General features: G+C 51.8%; 1 protein-coding gene across 6 annotated transcripts in view; it reads right to left on the bottom strand.

Moving 5' to 3' along the window:
* Window positions 1-15642, bottom strand: part of SEPTIN11 (septin 11) — a 58214-nt gene that overhangs the window by 32527 nt on the left and 10045 nt on the right. The window contains exon 1 of one of the 6 annotated variants that reach the window (XM_035539272.2): window positions 5415-5558. The exons of the other annotated variants lie outside the window; for them this stretch is intronic. The gene's annotated coding sequence lies outside the window, so the exon portion shown is untranslated. Of the gene's footprint in view, window positions 1-5414; window positions 5559-15642 lie in introns of those variants that run through there. 6 annotated transcript variants of the gene reach the window in all.

The following is a 15642-nucleotide window of genomic DNA, read 5'->3' as shown; positions in this document are numbered from 1 at the left end:
GTCCCTAACTTAAGGCCTTAACTTAACTCCCTAACTTAAGACCTTTCTCCACTCCCAAACACTTCCAGCAGTCACTCCACCTAAGCTCTGCTGCTCAGCTAAATTCCAGCCTCAGCCTGGCTTAAAGGCGCTGGCAGCACCAGCTCCTTTTCCCCCAAATCAGCGTGCTTTAGAGCAGACAAAGACACCCTCTGGTTGCTAAAATAAGAATCAAAAGCAGAGGATGACTTGCCGCTTTCTGCACGACGGCTGAGCGTCCCTGCTTCCCTCCTCAAAACACGCAGACCGGCCACTGGTTGCAGTTACAACAGGGCTGGGTGCTGCTGAAAATAACACTCGGACTAAAAAAAGAGAAATTCTTTAAGAAAGACAACGCATAGAACAAAAAAAATCTTAGGTCTGGGCTGTTGCCATATTGAAGATGGATGGAGCAGGGGCACAGGGCTCCTGTTTGCCATGCACCTGCACTGGACGCCTGAGCCCTCCCTTCTTCGGCACCTGGACCAGGCTCGTCTGAAGGTTTATGGCCAATGTCCTGAGTGTTCACCTCCATCCCTCCCTGCACTGGAGGCTATTCAGCAGCATGGAACCACAGGAGCTTAAAATGATTAAGAGATGCCACCCCCTTGCTATGGCTGGAAAAAACCAGCACAAAACCACCCTCCCTCACCTCATTTACCCACAGCAGTGATTTTCTGGGAAAAGCCCCAGACAATGGAAGGACACCCAGGGATTTAGCACGCTGTGAATGGGTTAAATTGAATATTTGTAACATGAGTATTTTTAAAACACCAGTGGGCTTGGGTTTATGGTTAAGTGAAGGGAGTCGGAGCAGATCCCAGAAAGCAATAGGTGCCCATGACTCACACGCTTCACAGAAAGCGGTGGGTGTTAAACACCCCTCAGTGCGGCACCAGTATCTCCTTCCCCGACATATTTTGGGAAAGCAAGTACTGACGTACTGCCTCATCATCAGTTACTCAGCAGGAACAGGAGTTAGACTCATCTCCTGCATCTGTGTCAGTTATTTTTTTGCTCCACGTTTTTATTATCGTTTGTTCCCCATCCCCCTTTCTTTTTCTGCAAGTGGCAAACATCAACAGTGGGAAAACCAAAAGCCAGTATCTGCACGCTTTTCAATGCCAGGTATTTTTCCCAAGCCGTGCCACGTAACGCAAGGCAGGAGTAGTCTGATATCTGCCTGGAACAGCAAAACCCCAGGAAAAGCTCAGGAGCCCAAGGCATGGGCAGAGATGAAACGCAAGCCCACGTCACCATCTCCCCGCAGTGGTCTCCAGTCCGCAGCACATCTCACTCAGTAGCGAGGATATAGAAAATACCTGAATTTCTGCTGGGGTGTTGCAGATCTGCGTTTTGAACAAGACAGAAGGACCACAAGGCGCTGGCGTTTATAAATATCCTGCTCCAAACACAAACAGAAGCACGGCAGCCAGCTCCAGCACACGCACTTCCAGCACTTTCGGGGGAAGGCTGAGCGAAAGCCTGCCCCTTTCTTGCCGCCCTCCCCGCAGCAGGGCTTTGCCAGCAGGCTGGAAGCTGCAGGACAACCCCGCGGGGCTCCGGCAAAATCACAGCGGTCAAGTTCTGTCTTTCACCTCGACGCCACAATTAGCAGAGAGGGACCCTGAAACTTCCTTTGCAATGAACAGCGTGGAGCTGCCCGCGTGGCCAAAACCGCTCTGCAGTCACCGTTTTTCCTTGCGCCACTACCGATGAGCCTGGAGGCACTGGGCTGTGCTAACGAAGCTGAACCGCCCGGCAGGCCCCAGCCCTGCAGCTGCCTGGGGCGGCTGGAAGTGAAAGCAGTGAAAGCCAGGGCGGCACACGAGCCCAGGCCGTAGCACCACGGAAAGGAAACTGCTGGAGAGCCAGTGTGACTGCTCGGCATATAGTCAGCAGGACGGGAGAGTGATTCACACGGTCAGTCTGGCAAGGCAGAAGTGTTTTAAAACACCAGGGACGGTAAGTCAGATGGTCACGCTGCTCTGGCTGCGAGCTGCAGCGACAGGCTGCCAAGAGGAGGGTCAGCAGACTGGGTTTTGGCCCCAAGCAAGGCATCCCGATGCGAACGGGGTGCCTCTTGTTGATGGGCAGTCCGAGGTCACCCAAGGCAAAGGATCTTTCAGGATCTTTTCCACACAGATGGGCCCAGAGCCCCCACGTGCACCCAGCAAGCCCAGGCACAGTGCTCGAAGCCCCAAGTTACTCCTCCTGCCGCAGGAAGGCGGCAGTGGCATCTCCCCAGGGGGAAGGCATGCCAGCACCCCACCCGCCCACCTCTTCCCAAGGGACTTCCTCACTTCCCTTCGGAGATAAGGGATCAGCATGCCTTTGAGTTCAGCCCAACACCTCTCTTTCCTCCATGCTGCACCTAAACATACTCGTGGGTTAAACCAACTCATCAGCTGCCCCTCTGCCAGTAACACTGCCCTAGGAGATGCCTCACGAACACCCAGACACGTTGCTGAACCAAGAAGCATGGGCCTCTTGCAAGCACACCAAGAGGATAGCTTCGATGGCTGGGCACCTCCCCCTGCTTGCAGCTTCAAGAGCTGTAGAGGAGATCAGCCTGGGGAAAACGGCAGCTCTCCAGGCCTCCACAGAGGGCAGCCAGTTTGCACTAGAGACACTGCTGCGCTCAGGTATCTGGCTATTCTCAGAGGGTGGATATTCTCGGATGTCACAGACTTTAAGGCTTTCCAAGAGCAGGCTTTATTTTTAAACTCTTTCTTAGGACATGGTCATGCCTCTTCTACTGAAGAGGTAGATATACATAGGGCAAACCTTCCCTCCGTCACACACCATCGACAGGACCAGCAGGCAACTTTAAACCTCTGGAAGCAATTTTAAACCTGCAGAAGCCATCAAGTTATGTGAATAGACAAAGGCTTGTTTAGTGGGAAAGACACCGAGCACTCAGCCCTGCACCTAACAAGCAGCACACCTAGCAGTTGGCATTTCTTGGAGCAGCAATGGTCTTTAAGATGTTACAAAGAGACCAATTGTCAGAACCCCATCTCCCAACACTCTTAATTTAAAGGAAAAATAAGAGTTCCTTGCAAAAAGACATGAAAGAGTTTACAGTCTCAGAGCCCCGCTAGCTGTACTTCAGATCTGGTTTTCTTCACACTTGGCTGCTGGTGGTAACGTTTTTATAGGTCGGGCAGCGCTATAAGGGATGCTCTGCGGCAACCAGGGGGCCTGCCTGGATGTAATTCAGCAGAGCTTTATAAAACAATTTGGCTGACGAGGCACGTGCAAGGAGAGAATCAGCTCATTCCTTCTAAGCCACAGTGGCTTGGCAGAGCTAGCAGGAATAAAGGGAAACAAACTTATTTTTCCCCTCACTGGAGACAGCAGCAGCAGCACGTCTGTGTGAGGGGGGGAGGTGGGTACAGGGGTGGGCTGCACGGTTAGCAGCGTGCCACTTATGCAGATGCGGTACAAAGCGAAACCATGCCCTCATATTTCAGAAGGTGTCCAGTAAGCGATCTGAGAATCGCCAAAATCCCTTCCCTCCTGGGTAGGAAGGAGCATCTCCCAAAGGCCGGCAGAGCAGTGGGCCAGGAGGATCGCTGCATTTATTGCCCCGCTCTCCTCACCCAGCAGCTGTCCCCTCAGCCCAAGCAGCCTCCTGCCTGAGCCCCTTCTGCTTCAAGGCCGCCGGCAAAATGCTCCCCTTCAGCCCCTCCTGTCCCACTGCTCCTGGCAGCTGGGGGTCACTTTCACACGGCCTCTGAAGAGTTAAAGAAAACAAAAACGAGCCTCAAATTCAAGAGGGGAAAAATGCTGGTATGCAAAATATTGAGCTAGACCACAAATATGAAGCAAGTGTTTAGTTATTTGAGACCACACGACTTCGGGGGAACCTTTAAGAAATTCTGAAAGCTTTTATTGTTGTCAGCAGCTCAGGCCAGCTACATTTTTGCCTGATTACTAGGCGCACGTTCCCGTGTTTCTCAAGTAGTCTCAGATGCTGCATCCAGAGCCAGGGACCTCAGAGATACTTTAATCTGCTCAGACAACAGGGTGGCTCAGGAGACAGCAGCGAGCACGGAAGCAAAGAGCAGTCAGGACGAGACAGATCTATCGTTCCCTCTCCCCGCGTTAACGCTGAGCGCCAGCGGGGCACTAAGTATTCCCAGTGATGGTTGAACCTCTAATTCTTGGGCGAGGGAACTCAAGTATAATAAAATAGGGGAAAACAAAAGGAAAGAACCACCCCCTCCCTGCCACAGCTAGTGCATTCATGCCACGAGCAAACAGCCCGTAGCAATCACTCAGTTAATCAGGAGAGGAAGGACTTGTGTTGTTTCAGGCTAGGATAACCATCAGTGTCACCAGCAGAGGAGGGGGAGTTCCTGTCTCCGTGCTTTGGCTGCTGGCTGGCTGCAGACTCGGGCAGACACATCTGCAAGCTACTGAAGTCTGGGAGGTCTTTTTTTTTTTTTTGCACAGGGGAACGCAGACCCTTTGGAAGACACAGCCTTGTTCTGCAGATTACTAGGTCGAGTAAGCCATGCAGATCCGTGGGAGAGGTAGGCAGGCTGGGCGGCTAACACCTCCCACCATCCTGCCGGGTGACTCACCGCTGCAGCTCCCTGCTGACTGCCCCGAGGGCCAGACCTCAGAAAAACCATCCTCTTCTTCCTAGATAAGAGCTGGCACAGGCTGTAGCTGCTTAGCAGCTTCTTAACACAGCGTGCTTAAGTCCCCTGCCCCAGCCCTCCAGCAATGTCCAAAATTACAGCAAGGATCCAGGTCTTCCGACTGCCAGTAAAAAGAAATACTGTCAACAAAATGTTGTGCCACAGTTGGCTCCCTCTCTTGGTCACAGGGAACGCAGAAAGGCTCTCCCCGCGCGGGCTGGTTTTCCTTTTAGTCCTGGAGAATCAGGACAAAAGGTCGCTCTGGGAGCGGGGAGGAAGGCAGGAAGCAGCACCCCGAGCAGGGCAGGGGAGGTGTGGGTCTCATGCTGACCCCTCACATGAGATTGCTGCCCATGGGACAAAGCTACGGGCTCCCCAGAGGAGATGCCCTCAGGCTGGCTGATGCTGGACAAGCCGACATTAGCACAGGCGAGAACTAGGGAGGAAAAGAACGAACCCCCTTGCCAAGGCTGGCTTGCAACCCCTTCCCCACGGAGACCCCAGTTTCCTTCTTAGCCCAAACTCCCTAAATACTCCCTGGCAAACTCCCTGGCTGCTGGAAGGAAATCCACACGGGCAAACCACCTGCCCCCAGCATGGACACAGCTCCCTGAGGCCCAGCACCAAACAACCCAGGGGCTGGGGCCTCGCAGCCCCCGCCACGCGGCAGGGAACCACATCCTGTGGCCAGTGGCGCTGCCGCTGCTCCCGCGCCGCCGAGCGCGCCGGCGGGGAGCTGCTTACATTGGCAGGCTGCAGCAGCGCAGCAGGAGGATGGAGAAAAAGGATACAGTCGCATTCTTCTGGGAAGAGGGAAGTCAGCAAAATCTGACAATTCCGAAGTGGCTGCAGAGAGTGGGAACGAACATTTATCTTCCAGGCAAAACGCTTGGCTAAAGGTCAGCGCAAGCTCGCAGCAGTAACGGCTGCACTTCTGCCAAGAACTGACATAAAAGACATTTTCCTCCATAGGTTTCCAAAAGCCACGAACCTTTCTATTTGGAGTAAAAGTGACTAATGCCTCTAACGGCCCCTGATGTCACAAATTGCTAACCAGGAAAAAAAAGCTGGACTTTGGGGATGATAAGGACCATATGTGCATTCCAGCAAGACTTGTAAACTCACTGAGGGGAGAAAAAAGGGCTGAGGAAGGAAGGGAAGGAGGAAGGGAGGGGGAAGAAAGACAATGTGACAAACAAGAATGAAGACCATCCAAAGGCAGAGCCCAACGAGAACCAGATGCTCCTTGCTCCTCTGGCCAATCTCTCCCAACAGCAGGACAGCACACAACCGCCTTTTTGATTGCTTACATGAAGTAAAATGCCAGCTGTTACCAGCACCAGGCTCCCCAGGCTGAAACGCCCCACGATTTATTGCAATTTCCCCGCCTTTTGTCTTCCCAGATGCCACGTGGAGAAAGGCAAGTAAACCCCTTTTGGCATCCCCAGCCACCCTCCCAGTGCCAGGCACAGATGAAGTCGCAGCATCCTTCTCGCCAGCTCCCAGCAAAGCGTTTCTGAGGGGGGCTGCAGCCCAGCAGCCCGCCAGCTGCTACAAGGTGTGTGAGCAGCACTAGGCTGCTCCATACTGGCACCAGAAAAGGCTGAGCTTTTGTTAGACCTGAGAACATTTAGGCTTAGGAATTAAAAGCGACTCGGAGCAGCCGGGCAGAAGCTAAGTGCAGATAGCAAGAAGGCATGGCACTACATGGACATCAGAGACTTTGGTTTTTTTTTAGTTCTTTTCACACCCCCTGGCTACAGAATCCTGCAGCATCACAGATGTAGCTCTGCAAGACAGCAGAGAGGAAAAAAAAAAAAAACAGCCATTTCCTTCTGTGTTCCACTGTCACGCACTTAAAATAGCCCTGAAACAGCTGCTGTTAAATAAGTGGATTTAGACTTGACTAAAAGCCTTTAGCTGGAGGCACCGCGCAATATGGGACTCGACACAGGAAAGCCTGATGCGTGAACCCAGCGAGACTCGCGCTAACGCGGGGCCTGCTCGCAGGGAGCTCTCTGGGACACCGACCTTGGGCACGACAGGGCAGAGCTAACAAACCTGGGCGCGCAGCACCCGATCCCATCGCCAGGTTTTCCTCAAGCCTTCCCCAGGCTTCCACCAGCACCAGCCCAGCTCGTGGCGGGAACACAACCAGGGCGAAATACAGAGCTTTTTAGAAAGGAGAGCAGCCCACAGGGCTTTCTTACAGAGCTGTAACAAGGCAGCACTGTTCCTATACCTGAATCAAATTAAGATCCGCTCCAAACACAAAAAGCAGCAGTTCTCCTCACGAGGTGGTGCAGGCACAGGCGAGCGGTGCTGCTTTAGCCATTCCTTAACCTCATGTTTTCTTTCCTGAAAAAATGCAGCCACACATCAAGGGCACATTTTGTCAGCTCCCATTCAGCACGCTCCAGAACTAAAAGGTGCCCCATATCGTGCTCGGGATAATTAATTAGCTCTGGGACCTATTAGCAGGATCGGCATTAATACCATGCCCTGCCGGCTTGCTTGGAGGCAGGGGGGGCGTCACAGCACAGCGCTGCCCTGCAGACACCAAAAAGTTGTGCTACAGTTCTCTGCACAGACCCAATTTCCAAGTGAGCCCTGCAGAGCTGGGTATATAAAGGCGTACAGCTTCAGAATATTTATTTACTAGCGGTCTTGAGCCTAGGCTAAAGAGTTCTAACTTAGCACTGTAATTCTCCTCAAGTGAGGGGAGAACAACAATACAACATACATACGTGCTGCATGCTTTGTACATCACGCAGGTACCGCAGTGGTGAGCACCGATGGTCTTGGCTTCACAGAAATAATCATTCAGCTGCATGAATTCACACAAGTGCACTGACAACTTGTCTTGGGCTTGGACGTAAATGAAGCAGGCAAACTCTTTATAAAATCCCTACCAGGACTTCTAGGGTCAGGGCAAATGCTAGATAGAGGCTGGGATTCCTCGGTGAAACTTCACTGGCCCAACACTACCAAAATCCAGCATCGTCTGGATTGAAAGAGACGAAATTAAACACTTCAGTTTCAGACAAGGCCAGCTTTTGACACTCACAGGCGATGGGTGTACTTGTATGTGGTTCTAACCAAGGAATGAAGATGACAATAACAAAGCAGCAAAACCAGATTTGAACCTGTTCATTCAAATCTACAGGAAGGTGATTTTGGGGTGTGAAGCCACAGCCCTTGCACCTGCTTTAGAAGAGGAAAACAAGAATGTGTAGCCCCTTAGGGCAAATCAAGCTATTTTAGGGCACCACGCAAGTCTTTCGCCATTAATAACAGGCTAGCAATCAAGGAATATGGGAGGCTACAAATATTGCTGTTCACCTTAGCATGCACTTTTCTTTTTTCACCAGAAGCGAGAGTGAAATTAAGTTGAACCAAATCTGCGTGCAGAGAAAAAGGTCAAGGCTTACTGAATTATTTAGCTGACAGTTTTGAAACATTAGTCTTCAAGCTCTCAGCTGACTCAACAGCAACGTTCCCCACTTGCCTTCAGTGGGTCTTTGCTTTCCTGTCTTTAGCAGGGAAAGCCTACACAAAGCTTTTTATAAATAGGCCATAGCTTCAAGGAGCGGTTCCCCATTTTGGCTGAAGTACTTCCTTCCCTCCACTTCATTAATTCTGAATTTTTGTGGTTGCCTTGAAAGACTGTATTTTGTCTTTCCAAAAGCATTAATTGCACAGAGTTCTTCCCCAGGAAAGCAGATCCCATCCAGGCCTGCAGCACAGCCATAACACTGGTATCGATCGGAGGAGATAGGACGCATCACAGGCTTCTTATCCCCCTGGTGTCTGGCTGCGCTGACAGGCTGCTGCGGAGACCTCACATTTCTGGGCTCGATGGGAAGCACAAGACAAAACATTTTTCTCGCATGCGGACTGCAGACAGGAATGTTCCCACAGCCGTCTCCACATTCATCACTCGCTAAGGGGCAGGATCACAAAGGCGCTGGATGACCACTGCAATCCTGGTGATACTCCAAGTCGTAAAGAATCCCCAGACAGGACACCGGCAGTTGCCCAACACACACTTGAACTGTTTGAGCCCCATAAATGCATTGTAAGAGAGAAGGCTAAACAAACATTCACAGCACCAGAAGAAAGGATTAACTCGCTAGTCACAAGGAATCCAAACACGAGCTTTACAGCCCCAGTTTTGGGGCTGTGGCTGAGAAGGTTTTTGTTCCGGAGATCGACACCAACTCCCATCCACGTGGAGAACCCTGCTCTGCCCCACCTCTATTTTCTGCAATGCATTTTACGCTGAACTCCCCTTCCAGCTCCCAATAAATGGGGAAAAAAAAAATCTCTTTGCATTCTAGCTGATCACAGATGCTGAACACAGCGTGAAAGATGCTACAGAACTGCATGTCCCCACCACAGCACAGGCCACCAAAGCCTCTTATTCAGCTTCAGTTGAGAGTTTGGCTGTGCTGGGTGTTTCTGCCCTCTGTAACGCATCCTCAGCCTTCACTGCAAACAGATCAGCAATGAACGCTGGCTCCTGTGACAAAGTACGGCCCACATGCTCCTTTTTTGCCTGGGCCAGAGGAGCCAGCTACAAAACCACGGAGATGCTCCAGCAAATGCATGTCTCCATGAGAGAAGAGACTTGAAATCACATCTCCCACGGGAGTCAGCCCAGGGAGTCCCTGCTAGCACTGAAACAGAGAAACATCACGTTTCTCTCCATCCCTCCCCAACCCTCGCATCAGCTCCCCAGGACTGCAGACAGCAAAACCTGGGCACCGTCGATTTCATCCGCAAATTAGCTCAGGAGGAGCCCGTGTCAGCAAGCCTGTGAAGACAGCCCAAATTAAAGCGGCTACCTACCATCTGGAACAAGTCGGCTGCAATGAGGCTGTGCAGACGCTGCAGCCGAGGCAGAGAAACGTCGTGCTGCCGCTGCACAGGAATTCGAGGGGATCCCCACAGTGCCACAGACCCACATCAGTGAGAGGCTCCTGCAGCCCTGGCCAGTCCCACATTGTGGGTCGCAGGCTGCTGGTTGTCCACAGACAGGGGTAAAAAGGAGCAGGTTGCTGGCGAGGCTGATCCCCTCTACAGGAGCTAGAGAAGCAGAGGCTTGTTTTGTGTCCCCCCCATAGAAACCTCTCACCCCTTTCACAGAATACTGACAGCAATCTCCTCCCTCCTCTACGCCCTCCGAGTGCCCTCACCTCACCTCCAAAGGAGGCCCAGGCAGATGCCATCATCCCAAAGGGAGATTGGGGTTTTCCCCATGGGAGACAAGCCTGGGAACGCAGCCCAGCAAGGAGGGATCCTCCCCCAGTTATAGCAACGACACCAACGTTAGGCTCGTCAGACAAGTTTCTTCTGCAGGGACCTATTTTCCAAACACCTCTACTAGTGCCACTGGAATTCCTGGGGAATAAAATAAATAGTGTCAGCAGTGCAGGTGGGAATACATTGTAAAGGCAATGAGGCCACACCACAGCTCCCGAGCCGTTCAAGCACAGTTTCATCCCCAGTACTGGCTGCAGGGAGTTTGTGGCACATCCCTGGCACAGCTCTGGTCCCTCACCTCCAGGACCCCTGGACACCCCCTTCACAAGGGCACGCAGCATTTGCACAGCTCCGACCTGTATGTGAGCTTGCCGTGCCAGCTGTCCCACCAGGCCAAGCTCGGGGTACATCAGCAGCTTCGGTTTCTGCAGCCACCTCACCTGTCCTTGCTCTTTTAAACAACCTGTGATGATTTCCTTAAATATTTAATAACTTAATGCAGCTTACTTAGCAGCAAGGTGCTCCTTAGCAGGAAAAGCCATGTTTTAGGGCAGCCGCAGAACTTCTGAAAGCTACAATTGCATAACCTTGAGTAAAAGCAACAACCTCGCCTTTTAAGACATGTCTAGGAGGTAAAAGCTGCAAAGGAGAAAGGACCTGGGAAAGCAGATAAGTCCAAGGTGCTCGGGATAAACAGCCGCACAATTTGCCTTCATTTTCCTGTGCCTTTACCAGCAGTCAGACAGGAACAGCTATTGAGGCAACCAAAACAACGAAGCCTACCTGAGTTGGGAGGAAATTCAGGCCTTACCTTGTCAGCAAAATGCACGAGCACAGACAAACCTGTCATTTTAAACTGCCGTGGCCATGCACCCACCTGGCTTGAGTGCTAAAAACAGGCCTGGCAATAGTTATGAGATGACTTGGTACCATGAACTGGTACCTTGTACCAAGTACCCTGGTTTGGTACCATGAACTGATAGCTATATGACTTGTGGCCTTTGAGCTAAAACTCGTATAACTTTTATCCTTCTTCTTGCATCTACACCCTTTCCCCCTTCCTTGCCAGAGCCCAAAACTTGCTACCAGGCTTCCCCTCAAGACGCTACATTTGTGAGCACAGGCTCAGAACACAGCTCACTGCATCCTCCACTCCAGGCTCCAGCATATTCCTGCCGTCTCCAAGCAAGCACACACACGGCCTTGGACATCTGAAAACTGTCAGCAAGCTCCTGCTTAAAAAAAAATCCATGTAACAGCACACCTCAGAAGCATTCTCAATGGCATTCTGCAGTGGTGGTGCCAAACTACCAAACCAGTGCTCTCTTCCACAGTTGTGCTCAGTCCCTCACCCACCAGCCGTGCAGTATTTGGAGAGAAGATGATCGGTCTCTGTGGGAGCGACAACTCGAAGCCTGTGCATAGAGGTGTATGCACCCATCCGGGCTCTCAAGCACTGGCTAGAGCAAGCAGTCTTGTAGCCTTGCACGGTTCAGGGGCAGCGCTGAGAATGGCATTTCCCTAGTCCCCTTGGAAGTGGAGAGAAAGCGACACTGCCTTTGCTGTGGGATTGTGCTCAAAACAAATAACAGTCTGTACAAAAACGCAAGCAAACAGAATAAGTTTTCCACAGAAACCCGCGCAGGCTCTCCAGCTACCACCCATTTCACACCACGCACTGTACTGCAGAGATCCCTAAGGCCTGTAATGAAGGCAGATGTCAGCTAACATAAAAGGCCATCGTGGATGATAATTCACTAAGAAAGAACAGCAGCACGCGAGCGTGCAGCACGCGCTTCGCAATCTGTCGTGCGACCCAGGCACCCAGACTGGAGGAAGCCTTTGCTTGGCAATACAGCGCTGGCAAATATCAATTCCCCATTATCTAGAATTTCAAGCAGATTTATTAGTTTAATCCTAATAACACAAATAAAGCCAGATGCAGAACTGGCAGAAGTCGCTACATGTGAAAAATCTGCCCGTGCCCCCCTGTTGAATGTCTCTCAAAGCACAAGCCTGCAGTCACCCTTTTCCTCCTTCCCCATCATCTCGCAATTGAGCACGCCCAGGCTGGGCATGCAAGGGGAACAAGGCTGGCAGAGGTGCCATTTCAGACACTGGTTTCTCTCCTTGAAAGGAGAGAACCTGCTCGCAAAGCGGATGAAAGGACAACAACTAGTGTCAGCTAAAGGATTCGGGGGGGTTGGCATATGGAAGGAGAGAGCTCGCACAAATCTCAAGCTCAGCAGCGCTGCTGAACATCTTCAAGTTTTGCAGAAGCGCATCTGGATTTCATGGGAGGAAGCTCATTCTTTCAGAGATGAGACTGATCCCACGTTGAACTTCCCACCAACACCAGCCATGCTGCGGCAGTCCTTGAAAGGGAAAAAGCCACATGAAATTCCTGGGGGAGGGAAGGGGAAAGTCTCTTCAAGACTGTCCAATGTGAAATGAAAAATAAATAAGTAAAACCTCAAGGTCCCACATTTCCCCTCATGCAAGTTGCTTCAGATGCTACCAGCCCCTGAATCCTCAGCCAACTGTATGTTTTCTTAAGCTCATTTTTTTCTTTTCCTCTTTTAGGCCAACAATTTTAATTTTTGCTGTAGAAAAAGCCACATACATCCCAAGACACCAAATCAGCACCCCAGAACAGGAGAGCCCAGTGGGAACAGTATATAAAGCACAAGGAAATAAGTGAGAGAACAGTATTTCTTTTAACCGTTAAGTTCTATGAACACTAGGTATTATTTTGAGCTACCTGTAAAAAAAAATTAGAAAGAAAAAGCTCCTAAAAAAAAAATAATAACAGTATTTCTATAAATAAACTCCCATTAGTGGCTAGATTGCAGACACTAATTAAATGTCCGGTAACCATTAAATCCTATTCTCATTTATAAACAATTCTGAGACCTTGATCTAACGCTAACTAGCAACTTGAAAGGGCCTGATGCTCCAACAGCAAAGTTTATTACATCAGGAAAAAAGAAAAAGAAGCAATCCCTTAAACCACAGAAAACATATTGGACGCTAAGCTGAAGGGGGGAAAAAAAAGAAAAGGAAAACAAAAACCGACACAAAGGTTTTCCAGGACTAAGAGCCCACGGTCAGCGTGTCTGCTCTCAGAAGACAGCCGCAGCCTTCAAGGGCAGGAAAGGAAAAGGCAGTGTCTTGGGGACTTGTTCTCGAGTTCCGCCTCACATTGGAGCAGGGAATCAGCCCCAGCACCAGTCCAACATCACCCACGGAGCGAGGTGACAGAAGACACCGCAGTCGCCTAACGGCACAGAAGGGCAAACTGATTTATAAACCTCGGGGGGAGACAGGCAGCCCTGTATCACCACCTCCATACAGACAAATTAATTCATGTGACAAATGAATTACCCCTCTGGTGCCTGTACCTAACTCGGCAACAGGATCATTATTATGGCCTATAACCCGATGGACTAGGTCAGAGACTTGGAGCCACTTTCCAGGTGCTCAGAGGAAGGGGTGGCGATGGCCTTGGGCAGCATAAATCAGCAGGCACAGCTCTCGTTGGGTAGCTCTCCGCACTCTGGAAGTCCGCTGGAAGTCCCCTTAAAATCACTTATGTAATGCTGCATACAGTTCTAAGCCTTTGATCAAATTACGGGGACTTCCATCTCTAAAGAGGAGGAAATGTACTTTCCAACTCATTGGATATTTTCCCCTACCTCTTGCCATCAGTCAGGTGGGTTTTTTCCCCTCCCACACGACAGCTCCAGAAAGAGCCTTGCTACAGGGATCTGTTCTAAAGCTCTGTCCCAGCATGTTCCCTAGCAGAGCTGTGTTCACAGCCTTGCTGATCGAGCGAGATCACAAATCAAAGCCCCAGAGCATCTGAGCGTTATGGGCATTGCATCCTGCCCCCAGGAAGCAGCGACGCTCGCAGCAGGAGAGGCAGCGAGCAGCCACACACAGGAGCGACGCTCGGCCTGGAAGCCAGCAGGGGAGGAAGCTCACGTGCCAGGTGGAGGCATAAGCTCCAGCGAGCACTCCAAGGCTGCTGAAAGCACCAGCCAGCCAGCTCTGTGCAGCCCCTGGGAGGAGCAGTGCTCTCCGTTGAGCACGCCAGCGGTGGACCTGGCTTATTTTGCCAAAGCTCTGGGGGTAGCTACAAAGACAGCTCTGCACCCCCTAAACTCTGCTGGCCATTGGCACTTCATCGTGCTTCCCAGCAACACAGCTCTGCTGGGAAAAGGACCCCAGTAAACCTGTTTTGCCTATCAGCGCTGTTCAGAAGGACAAGACGACCCCGCGCATTAGGACCAACGCTTATTTAAAAGATGACATTTTGTGGGAACACGGGGTCTTTAACCAGAGGACAGTGCCCTCGCGTTGGGGCTGGTCACTGACCCTTGTGTGAGCACACAGACGTCCCCGCTGCTCCAGCAGCCAGCTCACGGCACCGCAGAGCTCCCGCAGCCCCCAGGGTGGGGCAGGGGCTGGCCTGGGCTGGGCATTTCCTCCAGGTGACAGCTCCAGACCCAGCTGCAGAACTGCTGAGTGCCCGCCCCCAGGGAATCTCCCAGGGAATTCAGAGGAGTTTCTGCTTGGTAGGTTCCCACGGCCAAGCGCTCCAACACCCAAGGACAAGGCTGACACAGAGGAGTTTCACCCTCCCACTCGGAGGCCACCACCCCTCCATCCAGTAGCTCTGGCAGCGCACCACAGAGCAGTCCCATGCTCTGACACCACAGAAAACGCCCCTGCAGGAGGCAGCCACTCCAGCTGCTTGGGTGTCTGTTGCGTGGCCACGTCTGGATCAGGCAACGCAGACTGCAGCAAGTCGCCTTGTAGCCTTCGCTAATTATTGCCTACGAGACGACGATTTTCAGAGCTGCACAAAGCTGTGCAAAGAACCAGAGCGTCCAGCAAAGGGGCTCCTATCATCTCTGCTGCTCCCTGGGAGCGAGGATGCGCTTTGTTATTAAAACCAATATGAGGGGAAACCACCAGACTTCAATGGTGCGTTCAGCCCTGCCACGGAGCAAACAACCCACAATTAGTGGGAGGCAGGCGCTGACCCTGCCCTACGCCTTGCCCAAGGCTTCCCAGCCACATACCAGGGCTCCCAAAGGCCTTTGTGAGCTGGACCTTTGGCCACCTGGCTCCGGCTCTGCCTGTGGTGTCGCGACAGTTTAATTAAAAGCAGGAGGCTCGAGAGCTGGAAACAGGCAGGCAAGCGCTGCTGGTTCACATCTGGCTCTCGAGCACGGTGCCGAGGCAAGGCTTTGGTTCCTTCAGCCACAGGAAAGGTGCCCAGCACCTCGCTTCGAGCCAGAGAGCAGCTCTGAGGTGGTACCAGGACACCCCGGAGCTGTGCTGTGAAGGAACCGGGCATTCGCTCAGACAGCCCGAGTACTTGAAGCGGAGGGATTGCCTTCCCAAGCGGCAGAGGGATTGCAAGGACTGCTTGGGAAAAGCCTGTAGCTCAAGATCTCTCCCTGTGCTGCTTCCCACATCTTGTTTGATGCATGAGGAACACTTCCAGTTAGTACGCTCCTGCTTACTGCTCTCCTGGCAGAGCACCCAGCCTATAGCCCAGCACTGCTGCACAGAAGGGACAGTCTTTAGGAGCTAAGTGCAATGCTTCCACGCGTTACCCCAAGCTAATCCAATGCTATTTTTCCTGCAGCACTCTCACTGCTCACAAGACCACTGGCAGAGTGTTTCGAGGCCCTGG

The sequence above is a fragment of the Cygnus atratus genome, chromosome 4, assembly GCF_013377495.2.
Source record: "Cygnus atratus isolate AKBS03 ecotype Queensland, Australia chromosome 4, CAtr_DNAZoo_HiC_assembly, whole genome shotgun sequence".
In the NCBI taxonomy this organism is placed as follows: Eukaryota; Metazoa; Chordata; class Aves; order Anseriformes; family Anatidae; genus Cygnus; species Cygnus atratus.
This window is presented reverse-complemented; position numbering and strand designations above follow the sequence as displayed.